This window comes from Saimiri boliviensis, chromosome 1 (assembly GCF_048565385.1).
Source record: "Saimiri boliviensis isolate mSaiBol1 chromosome 1, mSaiBol1.pri, whole genome shotgun sequence".
In the NCBI taxonomy this organism is placed as follows: Eukaryota; Metazoa; Chordata; class Mammalia; order Primates; family Cebidae; genus Saimiri; species Saimiri boliviensis.
In genome coordinates this window covers 54742105-54766764 of record NC_133449.1, presented here as the reverse complement: position 1 = coordinate 54766764, position 24660 = coordinate 54742105, and positions in this window count along the sequence as shown.

Genomic DNA, 24660 nt, shown 5'->3' with positions numbered 1-24660 from the left:
TTGATACAAATTTGGCACCAGAAATAATTGTAAGAAACAGTCGCAAAAAGATGCAAGCCAAATCTAAACAAAAATCATGCTTGAAGATAATTTTGCTTATTGTAGAATTACAATGGAGATTGAATTCACCACTTTGCCATGCTTCTTATGTAAAATAAGGGCATATTTTGCAAAGAGTGAGATACAAAAACAGAATAGAGACATTGGTGTGTATTCAAAGTTGGGAATCTTGAATCCATGTCTCTCTGAGATGTTACTGCCAGCATAGCAGCTTGTACCCTCATATCTGAGGACACCCTAACTTAATGATCATGTAATAACATCATTAAAGTAAACTGTATTGCAAAGGGATTTCTACCTTCTCAGGACCCACCCCAACCACTCTTTATTCCTTCTATTAATGGGATGCTAGAGTAACAGGGGCTAATTGCCAGCTATGAAGCTCCAGAACAGGTGGGTTTGATTCCTTTAATAGGCTAGAAGAGTGAGGATATTTTGACCTATGTAGCTCTTTGCAATGCTTAATTGATTATGGTGTTCCGAAATCTGTGAATTATCTACTGGGCAAAAAAAGGTTGACTCAGCAGACCTCTGTTACTCAAACCCTTCACATTCCAAAGAAGGCCTATTTCAGGATTGGTCCTTGACTGGCTCCTGGGAGGTAACCTCTGAACCCTTGGAATATTCTGCCTGACAAGAGCATTTTTGTATGCCTGAAGCCGTGGATCTTGTTGTACAGATTGGAACAAATGAGTTTATTCTAACAATATGATTTATGGCGAATGCCTATGTTAGCTTTGAGGTTAAGGGTGAAGTTTGAGCAGCAGAGGTCAGTTATATGGGTGCTGTATATCCATGTGACTTGCCCTCAATAAAACCCCAGAACACCAAGGCTCAGATGAGGTCTCTGGCTGGCAACTCTTTACACATGCTGTCACACATTATTCCTAGGAAAACTAAGCGTCCCCTGCGAGACTCCTCACCTGGTACTTGCTCTTGGTTTTTCCTAGACTTCACCCTCTCCACGGCTTCAGATTGCTCTTTATTATCTTTATCTTTTCTCTGTAACAAACCATAACCATGAATATAACAGCTTTTGGGAATCCTGTGAATCCTTTTAGTAAATCATAGAATCTGAGAGGGGAGTTGAAAACCTCTGACACACCTGCTAAAATAACACTTCATCTAATAAAAGAGAAAACTCTAGGTCTAGCCTCTAGAAACCTGACCTGAATCAACATAAAGGATAGTCATGGCTTCTCCCCAAGTTTTCTGACTGAAGCCCATATTTTGACTGGAGCACCTGGATTAAACAGAGACGCTCTGGGGAAACACCACAGACAAAAGTGAATGTGATAAATATTCCTCTAAAATTTCCCAAAGGGTCATGTGGCTGTTTTCCTTCGCGGTAGAAAGGTACATACGCAGACTGCTCATGGCTTACTAGACTGTGGCTTTGAAATGATGCTAATTTCTAGGAAACGAAAATGTCATCATGATATACCAGTCAAAGTAGAAGCTTAAAGTTGAGGGAGAGAAAGCAAAATAGAACAAATGTCCCCACATGTGTAAAAAAGATTATTTTGTGGTTGATGCATACATACACAAGTCTCTGTTTCTGATTCATCATAATTATTTTATTCTATATGAAATGGAATCTTTATTAATTTTGTGAGAAAAATTAATAGTATGTTCAATATAACAACAGAGTGTTTTTATCAGAATCTCTTCCTATACAATGGTTATAAGTTGTAGCTATAAATCACTAAGACTATATTGGTTTATCACATACACTATAACTTCTAATAAATTTACATCCCTTACATCCTCGGGTGCTCATCTTAAAAGGCAATACATTAATTCAAGCAAATTAGTGCTCTCATTAAATTTGTGGATAATCTATGGGATTGTTTTAGCTTCTCTTCTTAGGAGGGACTGCATTATGTTCACTTATGTTACTGTTATCATTTGAAAGATAATCTTATTTTCTAGAAAGGACAAACAAGCATTTATAGGCAAATAGAGTAAATAAGCAGCTATTAACTGAGGAACAACAATTTGATTAAAAAAGGAATAATCTATTAGGAGTCAAAAGTGCTTATGAATGTTTGCATGTAAAATAAGTCAACCAGTCATAAATCTTTTCTTCAAAACATCTGCATTATGAGTTATTTTTTTCTGATCAACCTTCTGGCCTGGGATTCCATAATAACATCAGAAATGTCAGAGAGATAAATCACTCTTTCTTCACGTGTTTGTACATACAGATATTCTCAGGCCTCCCAAGGCCCATGTGGTTTTCCCCAGCAAGCTGTGATGTTTTCTCTCTAGGTCATTCTAGAACCACTATATTTTATGACCAGCTGCTATCTTTTCACAAATATTGTGTTTTTCAAATCCTGTGGAAAAATCAGAATAAATGTCAAACTATTCCTGCATGTCTGTGCCACTCAAAATAAATAGCATAGTATGGTTTTTCACATCAAAGTTATTTTTTTTTCAAAAATAATGCTTTATCTGATTTTTTTATCTTTGAATATTATACACATGATAAATTGTCTATTGAATGAACTAAATCTCTGAAATTTTAATTTTACACATATTGGGAAGTTGTCTACCTATGTCATGTATCATAATTGATATCTTTCCTCTCTTTTTATATATTTGCGGCCAATTCAGATATATAGTCTCTTGACATAATTCCCATCTTATTGCTAAATCTATAGACAGATTTGATTAACTTCACATAAAAATTTATATTTAGAGGTTGCTCTATATAATTGTTGCTCATTTTTATACTAACAGTGAACACTACCCACATCTAGTTCCACATCTGTTCAAAACAGAAAAAAAGGACAAAACACTAATCAGTTCACCACAAAGGCTCTGCTTTTGCTTCTTGAATCCCATTGTAAAAACTCTTTTATTCCACTTTTTAAGATCTGAATCCCCAAAAAGAAAACTTTTCATTATTCTCTAGTTAATTGGTTTTACCTAATATATAAAATTAAAGAAACTCTTTTTGATCAAAAGGAAGGCTCACTTCAAATAATACAACCCTCTGAAGTATCAGGTGTAAACAGTGAAGTGTCATTCTTTATGAGTCAGAGAGACTGTAATCTCTGTTTTAAGAAAATTAAATGTTATCTCTACCTAAGAATTAATCTTATGCTATATACCATCTTTATTCAGCATATATTTAATTTTCATCTTTTTACACTGTACATTTTTTACTCTAAATTCCACAGAGCATGCACTTACTTTTTGTTATTTGCTGAGCTATCTTATGAATGTCATTTTTCACCAAACAAGATAAATAAAAAGTAAACAAATAATACAAACTGTGACAGTCCTGCTGGCATTGCTGCTCCAAATTTCACATTATTGTTACTCATCCCCACAGACCCAAGAGAAAATAAACTCCTGTTTCCCCTGTCCTTCAAACCAAGTTGCAGAACTCTATTCCAAGCTACAGTTAGAACAGCAGCCTTCAGTAAGCAATCACCTCTAAAGTCAGCATGACTTTCAGCTCCTATCTCCTTGCTCATTTCTATAGTCTCTCTGCTCATACATCAGTTATAACCGTTAACTTTATTTCATGTTTAACAGGTAAACAAATAATCAGATTAAAATTATCATTAATTTCAACTCCCAGATGCAATAAAACTATCAGATTTTAAGCCCCTCAATGCCTCCTTCTATTATTGCAATAAATGAACAACCTTTGTCTTAAATAATGTCAGCTCTCCATCTGTGCTGTAGACTGAGAGATCTAGACACCCCCACACAAGTTCTCAAGGATTAGACCATTTCTCTCCTCCAACATCATCCTATCTCTTCCATTAGCATTTCTTTTCCTCTATTAACACTTCACTGTGGCACCATTGTCTCTTATTCTCTTTTAACTGGCCTAGGGAAAAAAGGAGAAAGAGAAGGAGTGAAGAAAGAAGGAAGTAAAGAAGTAGTAGGAAGGAATAGAAGAGAAGGGAGAAAAGAAGAAAAAAAAATAGAAAAAGTCTCAAATTTATATCTCCCTGGTCTCATCTTGGTTCTCTTAATTTCTTCATCTTGATAAGAAAAAACTTCTTGGTGGAATCCATGTCTTTATTCTCCAGTCTTCTGTGTCATGTAGGATGTTTTTCATTGCAAATCACAGAATACCTAGTATAGATGACTGGGTTAAAAATAGCCCTTATGGGCTAAAGCCATAAAGGTCTTGTATCTCATGCAATATATAAGACATGCAAAGATAGTGTTGTGTTGATGGGTTAATTCAACTGCTTGACAACTTGATTAAGGGCTCAGACAATTCCATCTTGACTATATATATATATATATATATATAATGTTATGTGGACATCACCACATTACTGATGTCCTTGTAAACTCCAACCACATGGATAGAGAGGCAGTGAAAGGGTGTCATCTGCAATGCAAGGAAATAGGACTCAGAAGAAAACAGTCCTGCTGGCACTTTGGAGTTTCTGTCTCTAGAACTATGAGAAAATGAATTTATCTTGGTTAAGCCACCAAGTCTGTGGCAGCCTTAAAAAAATGATACATCCAAGTAAGTTGTGTTGTTAAAGAATGTGGGCACCTTTGAGACCACAGTACAAGTTTGATAACAAGGGTTCTTCTTAGGAAGAGTATATAGGCCTCCCATTTTTTTGCATCTGGCTACACTGTTTACTTACTATCTTCAGGGAAAATTTCTAAACCTCCTTGTTTAAGAAGCAGACATTCTAGTCTAGAGTACTCATCTATATGGAGTTAATAACAGCATCCCTATTGGATGGGTGAAATGGTGATGAAATGAAACAAGGGGTATACATTTCTTAACACAGGATTTGCTTATAATAACGTCTCCATAAAAGTTGTACACTTAATTTTCAATAGCTTTCAACATATTAGAATTGATTCTCTCATAGAAATTTGTCTCTCCTTGAACAGTGATCAAGCTTTCTGAAATTTCATGCAAAAATACAGATACCACAGTTCTGTCTTATAATCCTTTAATACATATATACATTTTTTTTGCAGAAAAAATTTTTTAGGGGTTGCCTAATATAAAGGTAGTTAACACAAATGGTTAGATGGCAATTTTGTTTTATATATGTGTATATATTTATATAGCTTTTTGTTTTATATAAGTATATATAAAACAAAATACATATACACATATATAGTACTATCTATACACACATATATAAACACATATATAAAAAATATAATGAAACATACCAAAAATCATTGAATATTATATTTTAATTGGATGAATTGTACAGCATGTGGTATCAGGAGTGATATTTAAGGACATTTTATAGATATTCTCAATAAGATAAATGCCATTTAGGTTAGCTTCAATTAATTCCTTTTTAAAGTTTTTTTTAACAGCAAAAAGAAAATAAAAAATAAGCTTTCAGCAATTTAAAATGCAGCAGAAGGAGTTACATGCCATTTTACAGAAAAATATCAATCTGTAACAGATTTGCAATCTGAACCTGAGGTTAGCGCTTAACAGTGGTTGTTGGAATTGAAAATACCAGCTGCTTCCATTTCTGCAGTCACTTGAGAGAGAGCAAATACAAAGCACGGTACCAAATGGAGTTGAGGGCATTGAAGTGGCAGTCAAACACACTGCAGAAACAAATGGAAGAGAGGGATACCGCCGAATCAGGGAGGATACAGTTCATCCATCACATAACCAGGCAAAATTGCTATTTGTTCTTTTCCAACTTCTGAAAAGATGAGACTCACTTCTTTGTCTTCACATGGAAAAGCAACTCCGGAAATTTAAAACCCCCAAAACACTACATGTTTCAATATAACCTTACATAAAACACTTAAAAAAAATGAAGAGAGTAATTGAAACTAAATACTAATTAAATTAATTTGCTGGATCAATTACAAATATTTGAGATTTTTCAATCTTTTTTGCTTATTAAGTACTTACTAATTTTATATCCTATTGAATCTCCTAGGATTTACTTATTATTATTATTCTGAAAATATGGGAGATTTTGAAAAGAATTTTAATTATTTATTTATTTTTTGAATTTGTTGTATGAGTCACTCTTTACATGTTGGTCTGAATCCTCTCATCCACACCTGTCTCATTTTCATCTGTGGCTGCTGTGATTACCAGCTCTGCATGGACATTGCCAAACTTTCAGCCAGCAAATCAACCAGAGAGAACATCTCCTGAGGTCCTTGCTTCTTGCCTCACATCTCATACATCTTGATTACCTTGCTGAAGATCCTCTATTGACCCCTTCGCAAGCCTCACAGCAGAGGAAAGATTTCTGGAAAGACTTTTATTTATTGTTCTGTGGAGGGAACGTTTGACTATAGTCGATGAGAATTAATTTGTCTTCCTTATCACCTCCATGCAAAATGAAGTTCTGAATAGTTTCTTAGTAGATGGTCCAGAGATGTTAAGACATCTAGCCATTAGCTCTTTGCAAGTGGATGACTTAGTAAGTAGCTTGACATAGCCTCAAATGTTTCTATGTCCTTTCATATCTAAATCCTAGCCTTGTCTTGCTCTCCTGTTATTTCGAATTGCATACAAACCTAGTATCAGGCTCTGCTTTCAGGTGAATCTGGGCTATAATTTCTTTTTCTTTTTTTACATATTGACAGCCTAAAAGTGTTAGAGCAGCATACCCCTTTCCTGTGTTCAAGGCAATTCCATAACTCATTTCGATGGCCAAGTTCATTGTGAGCTCATTATGTACATATTCTGAGGAGAGAGGGTCCCATCTGAAGTGTCATGAGGATGCTATCCTATTCCTAGACATTCATCCATTGATATGTATCTGAAATGAGAATTATTATGAAAATAAAAATAATATTGTGTCATGTTCTATGCCAAACTTCTATATATTTTGCTACATTTATTCCTCATATTCAATGTATGTAATGTCATGTGATTTGCAGCATAAAATAGCTTTGTGGGTACTGTTTTCAAGGATTACCTGACTTTTTTATTTTCTCTTTTAGAATGCAGCTAGTCTCTGAACCAGGGAATGACAAATCCTTCCTGAAAAAACAGCTAATAAATATTTTAGGGTTTGTGGACCAAGAGGTAAAATCAAGGATATCATATAGATATTTACATAACTATTTAACATGTAATCGTGTACAAATAGAAAACATGGATTTATTTGTGGGCCATGCAGACACTGGAGATTGGCCATTTTAGTCTTATAGCTTGGGAGCCTCTACTCTAAACCTAGAAAATATAAATTATTTCTATGTGTATTGTACTTCAATAAAAAGTTCTTAAAACTCAGTCACTCAGAAAACGTAGCACAATAAGACTGACTTAAACTACCTCTGATTATTTTCCTGGAGGATCCTGAAGCAAAAGATCAAGGCTGATTCTGAGCTGGTACACTAGCACAGTGAGGGGGCTACTGTCCATTCTAACTGGCTGGTCCTTTGAGATTAGCACTATTAAATATTTTAAATATTAATCCTGATATGATATTTCAGGATTCCTGATATACATGCAATTCCTCTTTTAAAATATAATATTCAATAATTTTTGGTATATTTCATTATTTTTAAACTTGTGTTTATATATGTGAGCATATATATACATATATGTATGTATTTATTTTATATATACATATATAAAACAAAAATTATATATACACACATATATATATAAAACAAAATTGCCACTTAACTATTTGTAAGTGTCCAATTCAGTGGCATTTATTGCCTTTATATTAGGCAACCATTACCTCTACCTATTTCAAAAATGTTTTCATTCATTTACTCTCACAGAAACTCTGTAACATCAAGCAATAAACTCTCAGCCCTTGGTAACCTCTAAACTACTTTCTGTCTCTTTGAATTTGCCTGTTCTAGAAAAATTGCACAAGTGATATCATACAATATTAATCCTTTCTTATCTTGCTTATTTTACTCGACACTAAGTTTTAAAATATTGTAGTATGTGTTAGGATATCATTCCTTTTTATGGCTGAATAATATTCTACTATACATATATACTACATTGTGTTTATCCATTCATCTGTTGATGGATACTTAGGGTGTTTTCACCTTTTGCCTACTGTGAATAATGTTGAGATAAACATTGGCATACAAGTATTTGTTCAAATCTCATTTTCTTGTGTGATTTCTTAAAAATTGGAATCAATTTAATTGTTGTGATAATCTCATAACACTTTTTGATCATCATAACAACCTAAACATACTTGTTGAGTGCTTACTATTTGCCCAGTATTGTGCTAGACCCTTTAATCTATTTTATCTCATTTAATGCTGATAGTTACTCAATAAGGTCAGTGTTATAAGGTTCATTCTACAAACTGATAACTGACCTCTCATGTAAAATGATTTGAGAAAGGCCATATAACGAATAAATAGCATACGCAAACTTCAAATCTATTTCAGGTCTAAGAGAAATCTCTGATAGAGGAGGCACAGAAATTCTGCAACTGGAACTGCTCTCTGCTTCCACAAATTTAGAGGCCTAGGATTTGGAAGAGATTCTCTAAAAGTTGTTCATTTACTAATTATTTATTTAATTAATTTATATATTCAAATACATATGTATTTTGCCAATTTATATGTATATTCATTATGATACGTATGATATTTTGTAATAAATCCATCTGCTAAATAATCAGTCTATATAGATATTAAATGAAGAGGAAAGATATCTGCCCTCACAGCTACTGTCTGTCCTACACCGAAGAGATGAACACCTCTAACAAATTCTTGTATTAGTTTTTCTGTTGTCTAACAGTATAATTCCAAATATTGTGCTCTCTAATTTCTTGATTTTATTTATTGACTCACCATAGACCATTTTGTTGGTTACAGTTTTAATTATCCCATTATGTACATATATAGCCATAAATAAGTATATGTAAATATACATGTATGTTGTATGAAATACAGTGCTCATTTATGATGAGTGGGTTAGGATCCCTCTACTACCTATCATCTCAACCTTCTTCTGTGATTCTCAGCTTCACATTGCTTTTACATCATCAGCTGATGCAACTCTAATTCTTTCTTGTTTTGCCTATAGATTAATTCTGAAATAATAATAAGTTTAAATGTATGATTATATAAGTATCATTTAGACTCAATGGGGTTATTAGAACTACACAGTAAGAATGCAATCAAATATCTTAATCTGTGACATTTTGAGAACAAATATTTGTACATCAAGTCATTTTTCTATAATGCATCAACTCAAAAATCCTACTTAAAAAATCACACACATGGACGGGCACTGCGGTTCACTCCTGTAATTCCCAAACTTTGGGAGGCTGAGGCAAGCAGATCATGAGGTCAGGAGATCAAGACCCTCCTGGCCAACATGATGAAAACATATTTCTACAAAAAATACAAAATTTAGCTGGGTGTGGTGGCATGTGCCCGTAATTCCAGTACTCGGGAGGCGGAGGCAGGAAAATCACTTGAACCGGGAAGTTGGAGTTTGCACCACTGCACTCCACTCTGGCAACAGTGCAAGACTCCATCTCAAAAAAAAAAAAACCTAGTCAATCTTACTATATATTGTTTCATTAATTTTATTGGCAGCTTTTCCATTAAAAGCTTAAATTTAAAGATTAAAGGTGTTTTTCATTTTCTACAGAAAAATTCAAATGTCTTCTTAATGTAAATAAGATCTTCATTCAGCTTTTAAATTATATTAAGTATTAAATAGTGAAGTATAAGCTTATTTTCTAAATCTTTCAAACAGTTGTCATTTCAGGAATTCTTCTATTGCATACCTGTTTCCATATGGTTCTTTCATGTAGTCTCTCTTCCCATCTTGGTTTTCTTTTTGTTTTGACTTAGTAATTTCTAAAGAATTTCTGAGACATTAGAAATATGAGAATGTCTTTATTTTACTCTCATACTTTATGAATAGTTTGATTTGGCAGAGAGGTCTTCATTCAAAGTCAGTCTCCCATAGACCTTTGAAGATGATGTCCCATTGCCTTTTCAAATTCAATATTGCTGGTGAAAATATGATCTGTGTTTGGTTGTAAGTCACCTAGGTTTTCACTGGAGATTTTTCTAATAAATTTTTTTTTAAATTCTGTATTCTAAAATTTCTTGAGCATGCATTTAATTCTTTTTTGAAATTTCCCTGTCCAACAATCTGTGTTTTTAATATAAAGATATATGTACTATCTCAATTGTAGAAAATTATTTTTTTCATTTTGAAATTATACAATGGGAGGTCAGTAACTAACAAGTCAAGCATTAATACATGGGTCAACACAGGAGCTGAAGAGAAATCCAGAAAGGATTAGAAACAGAAGGCTCAGGCTGACTATCAAATAATGTGTTAACATATGAAAAAGAGCTGACTACATAAGCTACAATTCTGATAGTTAGACCTGGATTTAGCTAAGGATGCTCCAATGTGGGCTGAGCACAGCTCTGAAGAATGAGCACAGAAGCAGGTCCTGAGAATGATTGTCATCCTAAAAGGTGTATCAGCCATTGGGAAAAAGAGACTAGAAAACAAATTTGAATTTTTGAGAAAATTATCAGTGGCTGTTAAACTTATATGTTGTTAGACTGTATATTTAATTCTGAGAAATGGATAAAATAAAATATGGACATCCAAACTAACCTGCAAAGGTAAGGCCAATGCTCAGAAATGAAATGAGTACCAAGATATCAGCCCTAAAATAGAACATCCTATCACCTGGATGAAGTGATGTCCTGTTCTAGAATGTGAGGCCTTTCTACTTCAATACTTTCTGCTTCAGGCCCCCTAGTTTTATAAAATTGGGTCTTAGTCAATATATCTGGATAAAATAGAATTGTAAAAGTAGGATCAATAAAATAGGATGGCTTCAAAGGTATTTAGAAGCACAAGGATACAAAATAAAAACAAGAGTTGCCTAGGGTTAGTGTTCAACAAGGCTCAGGGGTCCAAAGATAGCCCCTGTCTTAGCTTTTACAGAAAATATATGTAATATATGTAATAAGGATTATTTTTCTTAACTTTATTATCAGTTTACCATTTAGTTCAAACATGCAAAAACTTTAGTATCAGTAAATCTTTAGAAATATCTTTTCACCAAACCATTCTTTCTGACATTTTTTCTTTTTTTCTAATGACATGAAGATGAATGATATTTAGAGATTTTCTACTGGCAAAAGGTTCCATGAATAATAACATTTCAGATCCATAAACTCAGAATATTCTGTCAGCAGTTACATTCTTACATTAGATTACTTGAAGTGCTGAATTTCCATTTTTTTGAGTATCAAAACTAGAATCTAAGCATAGAGGTTCTATCACATGTTAACTATAAATGGTTCAGGGTTACTTATGTAACTTTACCCCAGTTTCCTCATCAGCATTGTTACGGTAGTAGCAAACAGGTTCAAGAGTTGTAATTAGTGACAGATGTAATCAAAGTTTACTAGTGGTATTTGATTTAATTTTTCAAAGGCCAAGGCTTACACATGATAGACACCACTATGATTGATAACGGACTTTGCCTATATATTGGGGTAAGTCATTGAATCTGTGATCTGTCTAGATTTTATTATGCTCCGTAGAGTACAGATATGTTTTATGTCTTTTGAGCAAAGAATTAACTTAGTTAAACTCAAAGTCTAAACTCTTTCTCTCTTGTAGTAGGCAGAGGCTGAACTTTGTTCAGTTCTTTTCCATTTATCTGGGTATTCTGGGGTTGATCACACACATTTGCATGGCATAGGTTACCAGATCACTGGACAGTGTTTATGTCTCACTTTCCAGCTGCTGTGGTCACCAGGAATACTATCCTCTCGATTCTCAAATAATAAGAATATACTTTCTTTTCCTTCATTTTAGCCAGCCATAGAGGCAACATCTGGGAACTGTGCCTAGATGGAAAGTCATAAAACAGAAAACATGACCCATTCCCCACACAAAAAGCCATAAAACCAGGAAACTTCAAGTGTTGCCACTTTTCTAGATTTTGTCTGCATCTGGCAACTCTCTAGTGACTTGAGATATTTTAAAAGTATTTTGATTCATGTTTTATTGTTTTAGGAAAGAAGGTTGATCTGATATGACATTTTCTGCCATTACGGGAAACAGAACCTCAGATTTATTTCTAATGCAACACTTCTGAAGCTTTTATTATAATGATTGCTTTTCTTGGAATATAACCAATACACATGAACAATGGCTCTACAGTATTTAAAGATAGTAATAACATATTCAACTTTCTTTGCCATTTTATCTTGTTTATAGGTCAATAATAAACATAAATGGGCTGACATACATTCTGTCAGCAACTACATGACAGCTAGCATATAGCAAGTGTAGATTTATATGCTGATCTTCATTACCTATCCTGTCTTATCAAATTTCTAAGTGGGGGCATGAGGTCTGTGATTAGAAGAGACTGATCCATCACAGCTATATAAAGTTGTAAGAGGTAATATGATCTTAAAGGCACTTGACGAATTTGAAATAATCTTACACTAAAACAGAAAAAATGATAAAGCCTATAGCAGAAATAGGGTCGGATTATTTATCTTATCAATAATTTATTTTTCATCTGGTGGGAGGCTTTGTTGTAAAAGGTTATTTCTTAAAGGTCAGACAAATGATGGTTCAGTGCTAACTGCTTAACAGGCTATCATGCAATAAACAGTAAAGTTTCCAGAGGTAGATGTCAGAGGCTGAGAATTACAGTCTCAGGGGCTACAAGCAGTGAGAGTATTGATGAGCTTTACATTGGTTGGGTAAAGTGACATTTGACTTGGCGTTGAGTTTGTGCTGCTTCTTGCTTTGTTTCTTCCTTGAATCCTGTTTTAACTTTGCTCTCTTTTAGTTTTAAAACAGTAAAATTAATTATCATGAGGAAACTCATTATCATTCAAACATCAAATTCTTCGTGACTCATTATCTTAGCAGTCAAATTTTTTATTTTGACCTGAACTACCAGAAGGCATTAACACTTATTTGTTGCCCACTCTTATGGTTACCTCTTTTGACTCCAAAAGAACAATAAAAAATTCCAGATATAGATATACTCTTCATTTAATATTTTTGTTACCAACAAAGTTACATATGAATTTACTTCATCTTAGGTAAGTCTTAAATTTCTATAAGGCATAGAAATTTAAAATAACAAAATCAAAATGAAACAAAACCAAGAAAGGCAAATAGGAAGCATTGATATATAGAAAGAAGGTCCTAATTTTAAGAACTATTCACATTACAGATGTGCAACACAGCATGCAATAATTGAAAACTGAACCATTGTTCTTCTGGCAAATGAAAATACATGATACTCTATTGTCATAAAATAAAAATACTTAGAGTGATTTGAAACAATTTTTTGCTAAATACACTTAAAATTTTCGGAAAGTTTAAAATACATGGTGGGCAGACTTGGAAAAATGCAAAAAAAAATAAATCTACTATTTCAATATCTATAGCTGGTAATGGCCACACCACAAATGATCAAAAAAAAAAAAACGTAAAAGACAAGGAATATTCTAGATAAATTTGAGGCAATACAAATAATTTATTCTAATAGTTGGACAGAAAATTATGAACTGATAAAATTAGTTGTTCCTGGCTTCACAGACAAACAAAAAGAAAATCACTAGATTAGAAAATGAAGCTTAAATACTATTTGCAGATAAAGCCATTGAGATGGAAAATTTTAGCTGTCCAAAGACCGATGCTGAGAACTTGCCTGGTATTCTGATAGTCCTGTATATCAATAACCACATGTTCAATACTGCCATGTTTCTAACATTAGCCTGAGAGTTCTTACCTATTCTTCAACAGATATACCCCAAATCTACTCCATTGTTGTTTTGAACTCAAATGTCTGCAGGGTACTATCACAGTAGGTAGTATAAACAGTGGGGGAAAAAGAAATTAGACAAAGGAAAGGCCTCTAATATGCTCGTTAATCCAGTAATTTTGAACTTTTATATGGCTTTCTATTTTTAGGACCCCAAATTAGAAGGGTTTTAATTTGAAAGAAAAATAGTAAACGACATTTATTGAATTATAACTTTTCTCTGCCCATATACAAACTAGCTGTGGTCTTTTAATACCACAAAAAAACTCAAGTTACATCATCTGTCAAGCGCACTCCTGGTGTGGCCGGTCTTTCTTTTTCCACTATATTCCTCCATATAGTAAGCAGACTTTTTTGACACAGAAATTTGAGAAGTCAGTTGATGAGTTGTCTCATTTAGGTCATAAGGTAAAAGTCCTTCTTTAAAATAAATTAAAAAAATAGAACATCTCCTTTGTTTTTTTTAAGCAAGTAACCAGGGAGGAAAAGAAGTAGTCAAAGTGAGATATTGGGATTTATGATGCATAATATATATTTATATATATACACAATATGAGAGAGAGAGAGAGAGAGAGAGAGAGACTGTGTGTGTGTGTGTGTGTGTGTGTGACCATTGGTTTGTCTTTCATAGTAGGAATGCCTTAAATCACAAATGGTTGTAGGCCAGTGTGAGGTGGCAGGCCAGCAAGAATATTAGAATGCTACAATCTGGGAACTTAAAACAAACCCTATGTTGGTAACTCTACACTTCCAACATCAAAGACAAGAGATTCCTGAAAGTGAGAAACCAAAACTTTCTCCCTTCCTTAATCCTCTTTTTTGTTTAGGGCAAACATATGGAGCGATAGGCTCAAAGCTCAGGCTCTGAATTGGATACTGTACTGAAAGTATATCCTCACAATTCCTGATTCATAAACTAGCATTTCCTTTATTCAGCCTTCATCTATGTCCCTTTCTGGGCCTATATAAACAGTATGGCTCATGAATTCCATGATTAAAGTAGCACCAACAGACTTGCACTCCTGATGAGAATATCTTGTTTATAGAGATTCATAGTAGATGGAGATAAATCCATTCTTTCTTGGTATAGGTGATACGAATGAAAAAACAGTGAATAAATTGAAAGATATCTATTTTTACTGAGGATAGATTAAATGGCTCTAAGAAGTACACAATCAGAGGTAGAACGATATTTTAAAAATACATGTGCTTTAGAATATTACAGCCATGACTTTGAATAATGCCCAAATCATTTACAATCTATGGGACTGGATCAAAGCTATCCAGATTATGTGAACTATTTCTTTCATCATGAAAGTAAATATGGCAATATTAGTTTTAAAAGTTGTTGAGTGGGATCATAAAGGATATGGATAAAATACAATTTCAGGCATATACACACTCTCTATAAATATATGATTCTGCTATTAGCCTGTCCGTACAGTTCATCACTGCTCTAAACAAACAAATTACCTGTCAATCCCCTGACACCCTAACCAACAAGGAACTGGTTTTGATATCCAATTTCATAACAATAAAATTACCTCAATGGAATTGCAACAATATTTGATATTTTCTCTCATTGCTTGCTTATTTCTATTTTTGTTGATTAGAGAAATACCTGCAAATGAAAGTGGTAGCTAGAAATTAATATCACATCAAAAGGAAATTTAGAATTGAGAAGTTTTAACCATATTCATGTGAAAATCTTCCTTTATACTGATTAAAAAGTGCAATCACTTTATTCAACCAAGACTGAAATCGAACATTTTAAGTATATTTTTTATTTTATTTTAAGTGGGTTTTTGTTTAAAATATTTATAAGGCTGAGCTAGAGACATAGAGATACAGTTTGGTTGTACGAACTATTTTTATGTGAAACTGAAGGCCAAGGAATTCATGAAAACGTGATCAGGGAATAGTTATCTTCCAAGGCTCTTAGAAAGCTATAAATTGTATGGGAGTTTCTAAGCCAAAAAATGAAAACCCAGTAAGATTTGTTGAATAATCTTGTTGATTCTCAGACATGTTCCCAAACCTGTGAGAGTGTTTTATTACTAAAAAGAAAAATTCAAGTTCAAAATGAATATCTCTCAACTTCTAAATCAAGCTAGATACGAAATTACTTTGTAAATCTATTTGAAGTTACAATATTTAATTTTCAACAAGTGCTCCTGGCCTACTAGGATGGTCATGATAACAGTGCTGTTATGAGTTCTAAAAACCTGGTTATTTCTTGAAAGGATTATATAACATAAAATGAGATTTAATCTTATTTAATCTAAAATTAATCTTAATTTTTAAAATTAAATTTAATCTTACAAAATTACATAATAAAATATTGAGATTTATAAATGTCTGCTGTTTTATGGGCAAAACACAAGAACATGAAATCAATCATGTAAAATAGAATATTTTTGTATCAGAGCTATTATAGTCAATATTTAGTGAAAACATTTAGAGAATATTAGCATTAGAAATAATATTAATGATACAAAATCTGACATCCTCAATTTATCAGTGAAAGCACCCAGTCACTAGGGAAAAATTTGACTCAATAACAGTGGAACTTTATTTCTAGTATAGCACACAGAACTTATAAGAACATAGAGTTCTGAATTTGCGTAGGCAATTTGAGACATTATAACTCAAAAGTAGTTGAGAGTGGTATGTATACAGTCTTGATTTGAATGTAAGTCAGAAAAAGCATTTTTGTAAGGCAATTCAGAATTGTGAATAGCAAAAATTGTGACAATATATAATAATTTTCTTGCATTTGGGGAAAGAAATCATAGAAATAGTGTCTTAGTCAAAAGTACTCATACTTAAATGTCTGAGATGGACAAACACTATCTTCATTCTACACTTAAGGGGTTCCCAGACATACAAGTATTAGTGGAAAGCAAAGACTGTCTTTCAATAAAGATGAAAGGGTCAGATATTAATTTTCCTAGCAAAAAACACTCCTCAGTAAAATGGATAGATAACACATTCCCTCAGTATCAGTTATTTTGCATTTGCTGAGGAATGTTTTGCATCTAGGATATAGGCATGAGGCTTCGAATTAATTTAATGTTGGAGCTCAACACACAGAATATTTGCCTTAGAAATCTCGTTTGGTATTGATGAAAGCATGCTATGGACAGCTCAGAAGTAACAGTAAAACAATTGGCAACATCTGGCTTCTAACTGAAGCATGTGGTTTCAAACAGTGAAGATGCCGTTGTCTTTACCAGAATGGTGTGTAGCAGGATTGTGACCATGGATTTTTTTAGCTTACCTTATCCTTCTATAAACTATCCTACAGCTTTTAAATAATTTTCTTGTGTGTGTGTCTATATATTATATTGTATTTATGTAATTATAGATGTACTATATATAAAATATATATTATATGTTAGTATACATATAATCTCTTTTTGTGTATGTGTGTGTGTATATATATATATAAAACACAGCCATATTCCATTTTTGTAGCATAAATGTAAAAGCTATGGTGAGTGCAGGAGTGTCTCAGTACAAGCAACCCATATATATAAAACAGCTCTCTATAATTACTAGTAAGCTTACTATTAGATTTTTAAAATTATAATATAAATTTATTAAAAGTTTAATAACTATTCAGTTGTTTCATATACTACATTTTCAAGGCACAATCCCATTGACTTGGAAATTTACACAAAAACACATAAACTATCTAATTTTTTTTAATCCAAGCAAACATATTTGTCATTTCTTCAAAGCTTGTTTCTGACTGTCCTCTTTGAAACTTTTTTGGTATATTATTATGTCTTTATTCTACATATGAAATAATTCCTAGTTTGTGAAATTCCTAGAAGAAATAAATGAGATCTATATCATGCACCACATCAATTTAGCTATTTAGACTTCTTGGTAAGCAAAGAATACTATATATTTTAGACGATGGTCAATGATTTCATTTGGTTACTTTGTCTAATGGTATATGTAGACAAAATGACAGATAACAGCAAGTACTAGCCCTCTTTCTATTTGAAGAATCACTCGGTCTTGAAGGTCTAGGTCTGCTCTTCATTTTCAGCTGTATCAAATCAGCCTCGTTTGCTTCCTCATGTTCTTTAGCACGTTCGCAGTGTCTCTTAGTGCTCTGTGGCCCAGCATTGAACAGTATAAAATACTTATAAAGGGAGGCTCATGTTTCTTAGGCATTCATAAGCATTTTAAATAATTGCTGAAAATATTTCCAATTTTAAGAAAAACATAAGTGCACAGACCCAATTGAAACGAGTTAGCCAGCTTGTTTTAGGTAGACAGTAAGAGAAGGGTCCACAGAGAATGCCAAACTATGTTTCATGCAGATAAGGGAACTTGTACAGGGGGCTTGCCTAAACATGCCACCAGAAGACCAAGGGACCACATGTGCACTAGGGAAATTGGGTGGAGCCACCAGGAATTCACGCCTTATACAAACAGTGAACCTGGCCCTATCAGCTTTTACATAAAAGCACTTGTATTCAACTGTGAATGGGGCAACTGGAAACCTGCTTTCCAGGACCTCTTTCACTGTTGAGAGGTTTCCTCTTGTTTTATTTTATTTTATTTTTTTTACTGTTTTACTTTGAGTTCTAGGATACACGTGCAGAATGTGTAGGTTTGTTGCATAGGTATACATGTGCCATGGTGGTTTGCTGCACCTATCAACCCATCATCTAGGTTTTAAGCCCTGCATATATTAGATATTTGTCCTGATGCTCTCCCGCTCCTCACCCTCACCCCAACAGGCCACAGAGTGTGTTGTTCCCCTCCCTGTGCCCATGTGTTTAACTATGATCTTCTAGATGGAAAAGTTCTGCCATAGAGAGAGCCAATCCTAAGCAAGACAAATTATACACCAAATACAAAGTCCCATAGCCTTCAGCTTCTCGAAGGGGACCCCAGAGGGGATATCCAGGAGAGAGAAAGATGGCTTCCATGAAGGGAGTGTTGGTGGAAGGCGACCCAAACATGGAGTCTGAAGGGATGTGGAAGAAGGGCACTTTTAACCTGAAAGGGACCCCTACCTTCTTCAAGTCCCCAGGCCAATGAAAGGAGTTCCTTAGAACTTCTGTTGGAGTGATTGACTCTTCATTGCTTCCCACACCCTTGAAATTTACACATAAACTGTTAAGTCTCCCAGAGGGAGAGAGATGGGAGGGGGCCATGGTGCTAGGAAGTTCTTGCCCTTAAAACTCCACCCACTTGTGGACCTGGAAAGGTAACACATTCCCTCAGTAGCAGTTATTTTGCATTTGCTGAAGAGTGTTTTACTTCCAATTATGTGGTCAGTTTTAGAGTAAGTGCTATGTGACATTGAGAAGAATATAGATTCTGTTGTTTTGGGGTGAAGAGTTCTGTAGATATCTATCAGGTACATTTCATCCAGAGGTGAGTTCAAGTCCTGAATATCCTTTAATTTTCTGTCTTGTTGATCTGTCTAATATTGAGAGTGGAGTGTTAAAATCTTCCAATATTATTGTCTGGGAGTCTAAGTCTCTTTGTGATCTCTAAGAACTTATTTTATGAATCTGGGTGCTCCTGTATTGGGTTCATATATATTTAGTATAGTTAGCTCTTCTGGTTAAACTAATACTTTCACCATTATGTAATGCCCTTCTTTGTCTTTTTTTTTTTTTTTAATCTTTGTTGGTTTAAAATCTATTTTGTCAGACACTAGGATTGTAACCCCTGCTTATTTCTGCTTTCCATTTGTTTGGTAAATTTTTCTTTTCTTTCTTTCTTTTTTTTTTAAAGAATAATAAGAAAAAGAATAAAGAAGATGAAGAAAGAGAAAGAGGAAGAGGGCGAGAGAATGGGGGTATTGCTTTATTGCCCAGGCTAGAATGCAGTCTAAATATGGATATGCATATAATTGTCCTTAATAATGGAGACATGAAAGAAAATGAAGGAAGAGAATAACAAACAAGGAGCCAACCAACATTTCATTTAAACTTCTAAGTTGATATGATGTGGTACTGATAAGAGTGTATATTTTCTGTATTTAAAGTAGAGAGTTCTATAAATGTTAATTATGTTTACTTGTTCCAGATCTGAGTTCAAGTCCTGGATATCGTTGTTAATTTTCTGTTTCATTGATCTGTCTAATATTAATGTTGAAGTCTCCCACTATTGTTGTGTGGGAGTCTAAGTCTCTTTATTAGTCTTGTATGTCTGGGTATTCCTGTATTGGGTGCGTATATATTTAGGATCTTTAGCTCTTCTTGTTCTTGCATTGATCCTTTTATCATTATATAATGTCATTCTTTGCTTCTTTTGATCTTTGTTGCTTTAACAACTATTTTATCAGAGGCAAAAATGGTAACTTCTGCTTTTTATTTATTTATTTTAGCTCTCTGTTTGGTTGGTAAATCTTTCTCCATCCCTTGTTTTGAGTCTTTGTGTATCCTTGAGTGTGAGATGGGTCTGGATGCAGCATACTGATGGGTTTTAGTTTTTTATCCAAATTGCCTGTCTTTGGATTGGGGGATTTAGTCAATTTAAATTTAGAATTAATAATAATATATGTGAGTTTAATACTGCCATTTAATATTAGCTGGTTATTTTGCCCATTAGTTGATGTAAATTCTTCATTATATTGATGCTCTTTACTTTTTGGTATTTTTTAGAAAGGCTGATACTGTTTGTTCCTTTCTATGTGTAGTGGTCCTTTCAGAAGCTCTTGTAAAGCAGGCCTGGTGGTGATGAAATCTCTGAGTGCTTGCTTGTTCACAAAAAACTTTATTTTTCCTTCACTTATGAAGCTTAGTTTGGCTGGATGTGAAATTCTTGTTTGAAAGTTCTTGTCTTTAAGGATGTTGAATATTGGTCCCCACTCTCTTCTGGCTTGTAGGGTTTCTGCTGAGAGATCTGCTGTAAGTCTGATAGGCTTCCCTTTGTGGGTAACCTGACCTTTTTCTCTGGCTGCCCTTAGTATTTTCTCCTTCATTTCAACCCTGATGAATCTGACGATTATGAGCCTTGGAGTTGCTCTTCTTGAGGAATATATTTGTGGTGTTCTCTGTATTACCTGGAGTTGAGTATTATCCTGCCTTACTAGGTTGGGAAAATTTTCCTGAATCATATCCTGAAACGTATTTTCCAGCTTGGATTCATTCCTTCGTCACATTCAGGTACACCTATCAAGCGTAGATTAGGTCTTTTCACATAGTTCCATATTTCTTGGAGACTTTGCTCGTTCCTTTTTATCCTTTTTTCTCTAATCTTGTCTTCTTGTTTTATTTCATTGAGTTGGTCTTCGATCTCTGATATCCTTTCTTCTGCTTGATCAATTCGGCTGTTAAAACTTGTGCATACTTCACGTAGTTCTCGTATTGTGTTTTTCAGCTCCATCAATTCACTTATATTCCTCTCTAAATTGTGTATTCTTGTTAACATTTCGTCAAATCTTTTTTCAAAGTTCTTAGTTTCTTTGGATTGGGTTAGAACAAGTTCTTTTGATTCACAGAAGTTTCTTATTATCCACATTTTGAAGCCTGCTTCTGTAATTGGAACACACTCGTTCTCCATCAAGCCTTGTTCTGTTGCTGATGAGGAACTGGGATCCCCTGCTGAGGGAGAGGCATTCTAATCTTGGGTATTCTCAGCCTTTTTTGGCTGTTTTCTTCCCTTCGTTGTAGATTTATCCATCTGTGGTCTTTATAATTACCATCTTTGTAACTGGGTTTCTGAGTGGACGTCCAACTTATTGATTCTCAGCGCCGAAATCTGAGCAACCCACCGCACCGACTAAATCAGCGGCATTAAGACTGATGGTACTCTTCTGACTCTGCACCAAGAACCGATGCTCCGAGGTGCCGGCAAAACCACTTCGCCAGTCACAAGAGTCTCACTGGTGACCCGTGGGGCTCCTCCGCTGGGAATCTTCTGGTGCGTGAGCAACAAGAATTCATGTGAAAGTGTGGGGTCCTCTCGTTCTTTGTGCTTTCACTGGGAGCTACAATCTCGAGCTGCTAGTGATCAGCCATCTTGGATCCATGTTTTTCTTTTTGGTAAATTTTTCTACATCTGTTTATTTTGAGCCCATGTGTGTCTTTGCACATGAGATGGATCTCTTGAATACAGTACACTGATGGGTCTTGAATATTTATCCAATTTTCCAGTCTATGTCTTTTAATTGGGGCAATTAGGCCAGTTGCATTTAAAGTTAATACTGTTATGTGTGAATTTGATCCTGTCATCATGATGCTAGCTGGCTATTTTGCACACTAGTTAATGCAGTTTCTTCTGTTTCATTGATCTTCATATTTTCATGTTTTGGAGTTCTGGTACCAGTTTTTCCTTTCCATATTTAGTGCTTCTTTCAGGAGTTTTTGCTAAGCAGGCCTGATGGTAATAAATTCCCTCAACATTTGCTTGTCTGAAAAAATTTTATTTCTTCTTCACTTATGAAGTTTAGTTTGGCTGGATATGAAATTCTTGGTTGAAAATTCCTTTATTTAAGAATGTTGAATATTGGCTCCCACTCTCTTCTGGCTTGTCAGGTTTCTGCTGAGAGATTCACTGTGTGTCGGATAGGCTTCCCTTTGCAGATGACCTTGTCTTTCACTCTGGCTGCCCTTAACATTTTTTTCTTCATTTTGACCTTGGAGAATCTGGTGATTATGTGTCTTGGGGGTCAATCTCATGGAGTATCTTATTGGGGATCTCTGTATTTCCTAAATTTCAGTGTTGGCCTGTCTTGTTAGGTTGGGAAAGTTCTCCTGGATAATATCCTGAAGTGTGTTTTCCAATTTGATTCCATTCTCCCTGTCTCTTTCAGGTTTTCCAATTGGTCATAGGTTTAGGTTTTTTACATAGTACCATATTTCTTGGAGGTTTTGTTTGTTTGTTTGTTTTTAAATTCTCTTTTATCTAATCTTGTCTGGCTGCTTTATTTTAAAAAAGATAGTTTTCCCTCTCTGAAATTTTTCTTCTACTTTTTTGTTTCAGCCATGATACTTGGGTATGCTTCACAAAGTTCTTGCATTGTGTTTTTCAGCTCCATTAGATAATATGTTTCTCTCTAAACTGGTTATTATAGTTAGCAGCTCCTCTGACCTTTTATCAAGGTTCTTAGCTTGTTCACATTGGGTTAGAACATTCTCCTTTACCTCAGTGAAGTTATTACCCACCTTCTAAAGCCTACTTCTGTCAATTCATCCATCTCATCCTCCGTCTAGTTTTCAGCCCTTCCTGGAGAGGTGCTGTTATCATTTGAAGGAGAAGAGGCAATCTGGCCTTTTGGGTTTTCAGCATTTTTTCATTGGTTTTTTTCTCATCTTCATGAGTTTGTCTAGTTTCGATCTTTGAGGCTGCTGACCCTTGGATGAGGATTTTTAGGGACTTATTTTGTTGATGCTGTTGTTTTTGCTTTTCGTTTGTTTTTATTTCATAGTTATGTCCCTCTTCTGTAGGGCTGCTGTGGTTTGCTGGGGGTTCACTTTAGGCCCTATTCATCTAGTTTGCTCCTGTTCCTGAAGATGTCATTGGAGGAACCTGGACAGCAAAGATGGGTACCTGGTCCTTCCTCTGGGATCTCTGATCTTGAAGGGCACTGACCTGAGGCCATTAGTAACATTCCTATATAGGATGTCTGATAACCCCTGTTTGGAGTTCTCACCAAGTTGGGTGTAACAGGAAGCAGGGACCATTTAGTGAGGCACTTTGGATGTCCCTTGGGGTAGGGGCCATGCTGTGCTGAAAGGAAAGCCACTCATCTGGGCTGCCCAGATTCCTCAGAGGTAGCAGGAGGAAAGACTAAGTCTGCTGCTCCACAGAGACTATGGCCACTCCCCCAACCCCAGGGGCCCAGGCCCAGGGAGATCAGAGTTCTGTCCATGAGCCCCTGACTGGAGTGGGAGTTCCTTCAGGGAGACCCTGCAGCCACAGTGTTGGCTGCCATCCCTCCCCCAAAAAGCTCAGCTGACTTAGACTGCAGGCAGCCACAGCAGTGGTTATGGTCCCACCTCCCCAGGAAACTGCAGGCTTTGACGATTCTAGCCAAGTGAGTGTTGAGAATCCGTGTGGCTCTGATGGTTGGGGCCCAAGGCCCTGGTGGCGTGTACTCCTGAGTGGGATCTTCTGATATGTGACTTGCACAGTTCTGTGGAAAAAGCAGTTTCCTAGCCTTGGTAGCATGCTCATTCACTGCCTCCCTTTGTGGGGGATGTAGAGTCTTCTGTCCTATGTGGCTCTCAGGTGGGCTGCCACACCACACTGCTCTTCCTTCCTCTCTGTGCATGCCAGCCACCTAGTCAGTCCTAATGATAGAACCTGGATACCTCAGTTGCCGGTGCAGGATTCACATGCTGCTTTAGATCTTTTCGATGAGAGCCTCTGATTGCCACTGCTTCTGGTCAGCCATCTTGATCTGCTTCTGCTTAATAAACTCCACTCCACTCACTCTGTGGTGTCCACATGTCTAATTGTTCCTGGTCATGAGACAAGACCATGGACCTAGCTGAGTTAAAGGAGCAAAAATTCTGTATCACAATAAGGTCAAAGGAACTTAAGCAGATAAACACAAAGAAAGCCACACCACATCACATTATAATCAAATTATTGAAAACCAATGATAAAGAATCTTAAAAGCACCCTGAAAAAATTATGAGACAGCTTAAAATTTAAGGAACAACTTAAAATTTAAATATGTGCAGTATAATACTTCTTAAATAATACTGATTTAGGAAGACATGGATACTTTTGACTTTATAAGATAGTATCTTTATTTTGGGATATCAAGGCTGAAGTACTTAAGGATGAAATATCATATCTAAAACTTATTTTCAAACAGTTTGGCAAAATAATACAGACA